This window comes from Lytechinus variegatus, chromosome 1 (assembly GCF_018143015.1).
Source record: "Lytechinus variegatus isolate NC3 chromosome 1, Lvar_3.0, whole genome shotgun sequence".
In the NCBI taxonomy this organism is placed as follows: domain Eukaryota; kingdom Metazoa; phylum Echinodermata; class Echinoidea; order Temnopleuroida; family Toxopneustidae; genus Lytechinus; species Lytechinus variegatus.
The window spans coordinates 6,914,662-6,922,557 of record NC_054740.1 but is presented as its reverse complement, the minus strand read 5'-3'; the positions used below and the strand labels follow the sequence as shown (position 1 = coordinate 6,922,557).

The following is a 7,896-nucleotide window of genomic DNA, read 5'->3' as shown; positions in this document are numbered from 1 at the left end:
GGAGCAGGCCGGGGGAGAATCATAAAGAGGGTGCATATACGTCGAATTCGTTCGAGTTTTTCAAATCTCTCACTTCCACGAAATAAAATAATAAATGATTATTAAAATTGTTAGGTAAGAAATATTTGCTAAGGGTTCTCATTTCAAAATGAGTGCAAATACACAGGCCTAATCAATGGAGGCACAATAAAGGGTGGGTAGAAAAACGAACACGTGTTGTCTCAGTGGATTGGAATGCGTGTAGATTACATAATCACAATACGGGTTTTGATTATTTTGACACAAATTAAGTCGTATTTATCAATACGTCACTGAAAATCGGGTGGGCTTATTGATTTATTATAATGTTATGCAACCAATGTGGGCCTTCAAGATAGCGATGAATATATCTAACAGATAATCGTTAATCTTTTTAGAAACAATGCATTTCCTTTTATTTTGACTCCATAATGGTTTAAACCATAACAAGTATACTGTTGATCGATCCCCTTTCCGCATTTTTGTTTATGCAGTCGGGGATTTAAATGGCACATGAACAACTAAAATTCTGTTTTAATACAGAAACTCACATTATCACATGCAGGGGCGGCGTAACCGGGGTCCCAAAAAAATCCACGTAGGAAGAAAATGCTATTTTAATAATGGAAAGTGCCCAGGGTTTTTGTCTCACCTGCGAAGCAAAGTGAGACTATAGGCGCCGCTTTTCCGACGGCGACGGCGGCGGCGGCGGCGGCGTCAACATCAAATCTTAACCTGAGGTTAAGTTTTTGAAATGACGTCATAACTTAGAAAGTATATGGACCTAGTTAATAAAACTTGGCCATAAGGTTAATCAAGTATTACTGAACATCCTATCCCATAGCTTAGAATTTCATGTCACATGACCAAGGTCAAAGGTCATTTAGGGTCAATGAACTTAGACCATGTTGGAGGAATCAACATCGAAATCTTAACCTGAGGTTAAGTTTTTGAAATGTCATCATAACTTAGAAAATATATGGACCTAGTTCATGAAACTTGGACATAAGGTTAATCAAGTATCACTAAACATCCTGCATGAGTTTCACGTCACATGACCAAGGTCAAAGGTCATTTAGGGTCAATGAACTTTGGCCGAATTGGGCATATCTGTTGAATTCCCATCATAACTTTGAAAGTTTATGGATCTGATTCATGAAACTTGGACATAATAGTAATCAAGCATCGCTGAACATTTTGTGCAAGTTTCAGGTCTCATGATTAAGGTCAAAGGTCATTTAGGGTCAATGAACTTTGGCCGAATCGGGGGTATCTGTTGAATTACCATCATAACTTTGAAAGTTTATTGGTCTAGTTCATTAAACTTTGACATTAGAGTAATTAAGTATCACTGAACATCCTGTGCGCGTTTCAGGTCACATGACCAAGATCAAAGGTCAATGAACTTTGGCCGAATTGGGTGTATCTGTTGAATTACCATCATAACTTTGAAAGTTTATGGATCTCATTCATGAAACTTGTACATAAGAGTAATCAAGTATCACTGAACATCCTGTGCGAGTTTCAGGTCACATGATCAAGGTCAAAGGTCATGTAAGGTCAATGAACTTTGGCCATGTTGGGTTTTTTGTTGAATAACCATCATATCTCTGTAAGTTTATTGGTCTAGTTCATAAAAAGTGGACATAAGAGTAACCATGTATCACTGAACATCTTGTGCGAGTTAGAGTAGTATTCAAAGTCAGCACTGCTGCTATATTGAACCGCGTGATGCAGGTGAGACGGCCAGAGGCATTCCACTTGTTTCCAAAATGAAATGGGAACTTTTTTAGAATTAGATACCCTTTCTAAGAGAAAACTTGATTCATTTTAGGTAAGATGAATCACAAAATTTGGGGCTCGCGCTTCGCGCTAGCATCAATGATTGTTTACTAAGGTACTCATTTTGTTATTGGTTGCAAAAGTGCTTAGCATGTCCAGTTTTCAGGTTGGAACTTTCTCAAATTTTCAGTTCGCGCTCGCATTATTCGATTGGTGAGATCCTATTCAGTCACCAGATGCGTCCCTTTTCTGGTCAGTATATCAAAAAAAATCAGCTAGCGCTTCGCGTTCGCGTCAATTAATTTTTAGTTAGATACACAACTAAAAACTGCTCGGAATGTTTGGACCTTTCAAAGACCAAAAATTGGCAAGGTCGTACAGCAGTCTCCAAGATCACTGAAATTGTCATCTCTGTGGCATTGCTCAGAAAGACCCCTCAAAGAACTTTGAAAGACTGATGGATATTTTTTGTCTTACTGGTGTTAGACTAAGTCCTTTAGAGAACTTTCAACGGTCTTTCAGAGATCTTTTATGCAACAGGTGATCTTTCATAATTCTTTCCATGGACTTTGCCTGGTTTTAATGATCTTTGAATTATCTCTCATGAGTCTATACAGTGATCTCCGCAAAAATCTTCAGAGACTGACAAAAGATCATGGAAATACTAATAAGAACTCTGAAAGTTCATTGAAAGACCTCTGAAAGACTGCTGAAAGACCATCAAAAGACAATTTTCCTATAAGACCGCTGAAAGAATTTTGAACCGTTCCAAAAAAAATTTGGGACTCACGAGGACCACGAACACCATTGAAAGACCTCCATCAGGAATCGTAAGAGACTAATTCAGAGATCTTTGAAAGGTCGTTGAAAGACATTTGAAAGGTCAAGCAAGTTTCATGGTCTTACAGCATTCTTTCAAAGGTCCTTCTCTGTGAGGAATGGAGGTCGTACTTCAACCCCGCGGTCGCGTCAGACCAAAAGTAAAAGATGGGACTTGCTGCTAGCTACTCTGTTTGACGTTATATTATGAATAATGCACGCATGGCCGTACGCAGAATTTTTTTGCTGGGAGGCAGCAACGCATGCATGAACTTTATTCGAAAACAAAAATCGAAAAAGACCGAGCTTGTCATTGGGACGTTTTAAAAAATGTAAGTTTTCGAAATGACTGGGGGAGTATACTTCCCCCTGCCCTCCGCTGCGTACAGCCATGAATGCATGGTAGCTGCCAGGCCCATGATCAATTGAACAAAATATTTTTTGGAGTATTTCATATTTCCATTTCGACAAATTTATAACGTGTTTTCCCTGGTCTGGCATTTTATTTTTAACATTTTCCGCATTTGGCAGGCTGTGTTATAGACCAGGGGAGCGTTTCATGAAAGGACTTGTCGGACGTTTTATCCGACAAGTCCCATTTTATTCGACAGTTACCTTAGGAACAGTACCTCTCAGCCAATTATAATCAAGGAAATATGTCAGATCTGACAACTTGTCAGACAAAAATGTTGATGAAACGGTCCCCAGGATTTGGGTACAGAGTGCAGATTGACGTTTACAGAGGGACGTGGTCAAGGCACACACCACTATACTATTTCCCCATAGACTCATGTGTTACAAATTATATTTTAAAAAAAATGCCCAAAATAAGTCTTGATAATGACACCATCCAAATCTTTATCATTTGGTAGTTCATCCAATATGCTTCACGCTAAAATATGATAGTGTTTTTCAATATTTTTTTGAGCAACAGGGACTCAAACCCAGACGGCGGCAAACCGTGGTTGCAGTCATAGTGCTCACAGGGTTTCTAGGGCAACTAACTAAGTTCCCATAAAATCCAGCACTGATAAATTACTGATCTCCCATGGGACTGAACGGATAAATGTTTAGATATCCCGGGGGGGCCACTTCCATTCACGAGTGGATACCATGCGCGACCATGGGGTCTCGAAAAGCACCCTAAACACGTAATTTCCATATTCTGAAAATGCACCCCTTAACAAGTATTGGCGTGTGAAACCCTACCCTTAACAAGTATTGGAAACAAAACGATGCTCTTGGCAAATATTCCCTGGAATGAACCCCTAAACAAGTACAGGAATGTTTTGTTGTTACGGGTCCTTCGGTCGTCGGCTTTATCTTATTTGGTTTAGTACGACCCCAACTTCTACACCTCGCGCAAATCGGACTCTAAACACGAAGTGTTGGGGCAAAAAAGGACATCCTTTATAAAATATTTTAATTTTGTTTTATCATCCCCGCAAATTCGACCCTAAACACGTAATTTTCCTAGCTAAATAGATACCCTTTTTTCATTATTTTTGTGTTTTTGACACCCTTATCACGTTACGTACGTAACGTGCCCTATCGTGAAAAGGACATCCTTTTTACGTGTTTTTTTGGTCGCGCATGGTATCCACTCGTCAATGTAAGTGGCCCCCCCCCCCCCCCCCCACGGGTTAGATATGCAACGTTGATTTTATTTTGTCTAACCATTTACATGATTTAGGGGGAATCCCGAATAGTGGTGTGCGTCCGTAGGAGCTGAATGTGATGGCGCTCTTCAATATCTCTTACACAGAGATACGATCTTACGTATACGTAAGCTCCCGAAGGGAGCTAGAGAGGTAACTCTTTTCGCGCGTTTTTATTTCCCATAGGTTTTGTACACAGCCAATATGGCTGCCGGCGGACAATTTGAAGGGTGATTTTGGAGGGTCAATGTTTTATTCATAAGAATGACGTCAAATTACGCAAAATGCACTTCTCTGATTGGCTAAGACGCTAATGTTTTATTCATATATTATGAATTAAACACGTTTTTTCGATCCCACAATTCCCTACGAGATCTGTGCGAAGTGTTGTTCTTTTGGACTCTGCGAATTTCCAGTTTCTACAACGAAATAGCTCGACTAATCATCTGTTTATAGAATTGATGTTCGAAATCGTGATTTCTGAGTGAACTTCATTGGAGCAGAAAATCTTGGAGGGAACATCAATATTAACTTAATGACATTCCATAAGAATAAAAGTAAGTTAAGTTCATTTTCATGTTTTGATCTCACTTGCAATGGTGATGTGTTTGCCGGGGTTCGGGGCCCATCCCGTATTACTTTACTACGTAAACCTCCATTTCCATACACTCCCATTTCTTTTGCCTGACTTCCAAATAAATCATCTGTCAGTTAGTTTCTCAAAAAAATAGGCCTAACTTACCATTTGTCGTAGACCTTCATCGGAATATGCTTCATGTAGGCAAAAAGTAAACCTGTATTTCAGTTTTATTGTCAATTATCAGGGGTAGATGTGGACTTGTTTCCGACCTGACGACAAACTGTCGATTTTGGTCAGAGCGAGATCCGGCCTTGATATCGCCGGCGCTCGCCGGCTAGCAAGATTGTCGATGTAGTGATGGGGTATGAAAATAGCGGGGATGGACTAGGCCCAAACTTCAAGCTTGAAAGTTGAAGTTTAGGCCTAGTCCGTCCACGCTATTTCATCTTCATATGAATAAGTATAATTCTCAGCAGCTTCTATTATTCAGAAACTTTTTACTTCAGAGTAATCATGAATGAAATCCAATTGATTTAGTCATGTTAGTGTTAGGATTTGAATGAAATGACTTAGACATAAATCAAGTTTCTATTTGAACAGGATGCCCTGGGCCTGGCCTGGGGTGGTATTCTGAAAACGTTTTTAGTACATAGTTATTACTTCATTCAAATATAATGTGATTCTTCAGTTATATACAGGACCAGCATAGACCAGGTCCTGATTCAGCTATACAGCTGAAGCAATATGTGGTTAGAATCATTTTACTTTAATAAACAGTTGGGTACCTGGTATGCGTATGCCTCTGTGAAACTTCATGATAGAGAGAGAATGAAGTTTTTGGACCAGATAATTTAGTTTGGAATATTCATACTTCAATGATATGGGCAGCTGGATTTTTTAAAATATTGTTTAAGAAGAGTAGTTTTATTTATCTCTAATACTCTCAAACTAAAAAAAATGTTTATTGCAGATCCAATAGGACCAAGATCTTAGCAGTTCACACCCGGTCAGAGGGACAAAATTGAGAAGCATGCAGATCAGCAAGTGTGAGTTACACTCTAATGAGGAACAGGACATCTGAATTGGAAAATTGCAAGGTATGCTTGTTGTTTTAATAATAATACAGCCTGTATCTAAGCTCATCCCACCCAAAAAAACCAAAACAAATAGTCTAAATAAATATTCCCTCTTTTGGGGAGGGGGGTATGGCCAATTGAGCTGAATAAAGATGAGATGTCATGTAAAATTAAAGCTCCACTGATAGATAATATTTGCTTGAATTCAGATTCACCAGTATTTCCATTTTTACCGACCATACCTTATGTCTATGTGCATGTACATAAAAAAACATGATATTAACAGTTATCATCTGATAAATATTTGAAATAATTTGCACTCTTTATTATCAAAACATACTGTAAATAGTTATATTGATATATCAATTTATTTGGATGTAGAACTAAATAGAGTTTAAATCTTAATAAAACTGGACTACATGTAGATGAGTAAGAATAATTTACATCAGCAGCTCATTTTGTTCTTTCTCTATTTTTTACAATGCAGATTTCCCGCTGCCCAAGCTGTTTAAGTACCGGTATCACAACAAGTACCAAGATGGAAGAAGTATGTAGGCCAAGTTAATAAGTAGTTACTTCAAATTAATGTGAATAGACATATCAACAAAGCATTGAATGTTCTTTAAACTGCATATCTGTAGAAAAGAGTGTAGTACAAGTTCAGGTTCATCAGCAGGCAATGACATTAAAGTATAAAAATTTTACACAGAATACAAGTAAGAAATATTTTTTTTTCCAATGGGCAAATGTATTACCTTTTATTAATATTTAATACTTCTACTAATTCTTAGAAATTTTTGAGAAATTAAATATAATTTCCATTTTAAAGGCCTATTGAATACAAGACAAAAATTTATCTTTTGAAATGAAAATATCGCGTAGACAAATGTTAATAAACGTGATCAGAGGATTAAGAAATAATTTTAGTATCATTCCTGGACCTCCATTATAAACAAGTTATTACTATTATAATCTTGTCACTATGACAATTACCATGGTAACAGGGCTGAGCAAGAAATCAAGGTCTTTATGGTAGCTGCAATGGGCTTGGACAAAGTTACCATAATTGCAAGTCTTCATAGAATGGCTGAATAATTATGTAGGAATATTAAATTGCATTTATTGTTATCTTACTTTTTAAAAAGTTTTGACATGGATAACCTCAGCAAAAATATATAAATAGACTATATTTTTAAAAATAGATTGAATTCTAGCCACAGTGACAGTAGACAATATCAAATTTTGTGAATGATTCACCAATGTATTGACTGGGAAAGGCACTCTTTAGGGAGATTCTGGAATTATCCCCCCCTTTTATGTGGAGTGCTCTCACATTAGTAGAATATTTCTTGTCAGCAAATTTGGAAGGAATTTACCTCCTTTTTTTGAGTGACAAACTTTTGTGGAAAAATAAACAGAATATCACAGATTTTATGCTCTTTATGAAATCCTGGATGCATCCCTCATATTAACTATTAGGCTCATCGACATTTTTTAATGAAATTTTAATAAACATTGTATATTTTGACTGAAGTGTAGAAAAATGTTCTCAATCCTTTATTTTTTAAATCTAAGTTAATGCTTGTAGACTCTAATTATTATTGTTATGTTATTTTCAATGTTTTAGAAAATGGATTTCTTAATAAACATGTTAATTTTGAATTAAATTATCTGATCTTGGTCATTTTCATTCATTAATCACCAATTTGTGATATATTGCTTCCAAAAATTGTTAAGCACAAATGGCACAAGATGTTGCACTCTGTACTCAAATGTGATGATACTACTGTGACATCATGAGAGCAAACAGCAGTTAAAGTATTCTTCAAGAGAAATAAGGATAAGAGTGGGAAAGTAATAAAATGATAGAATTGTTTGCCTTTATGCATATATTTGTGTGTGTCATTTTCTGAGAGAGAGAGAAGAGGCAGGAAATTGGGGTGGGGCAGTTAGAGAAAGTTGT

The 7,896-nt window shown here is 37.0% G+C and overlaps 1 long non-coding RNA gene across 1 annotated transcript; it reads left to right on the top strand.

Annotated features, from left to right (window-relative positions):
• The first annotated feature begins 4,795 nt into the window (after window positions 1-4,795).
• LOC121405959 lies at window positions 4,796-7,452 on the top strand. Its single transcript, XR_005968735.1, has 3 exons — window positions 4,796-4,834; window positions 5,828-5,954; window positions 6,421-7,452. It is a non-coding gene; the product is annotated as an uncharacterized LOC121405959 (long non-coding RNA).
• The last annotated feature ends 444 nt before the right edge of the window (window positions 7,453-7,896 follow it).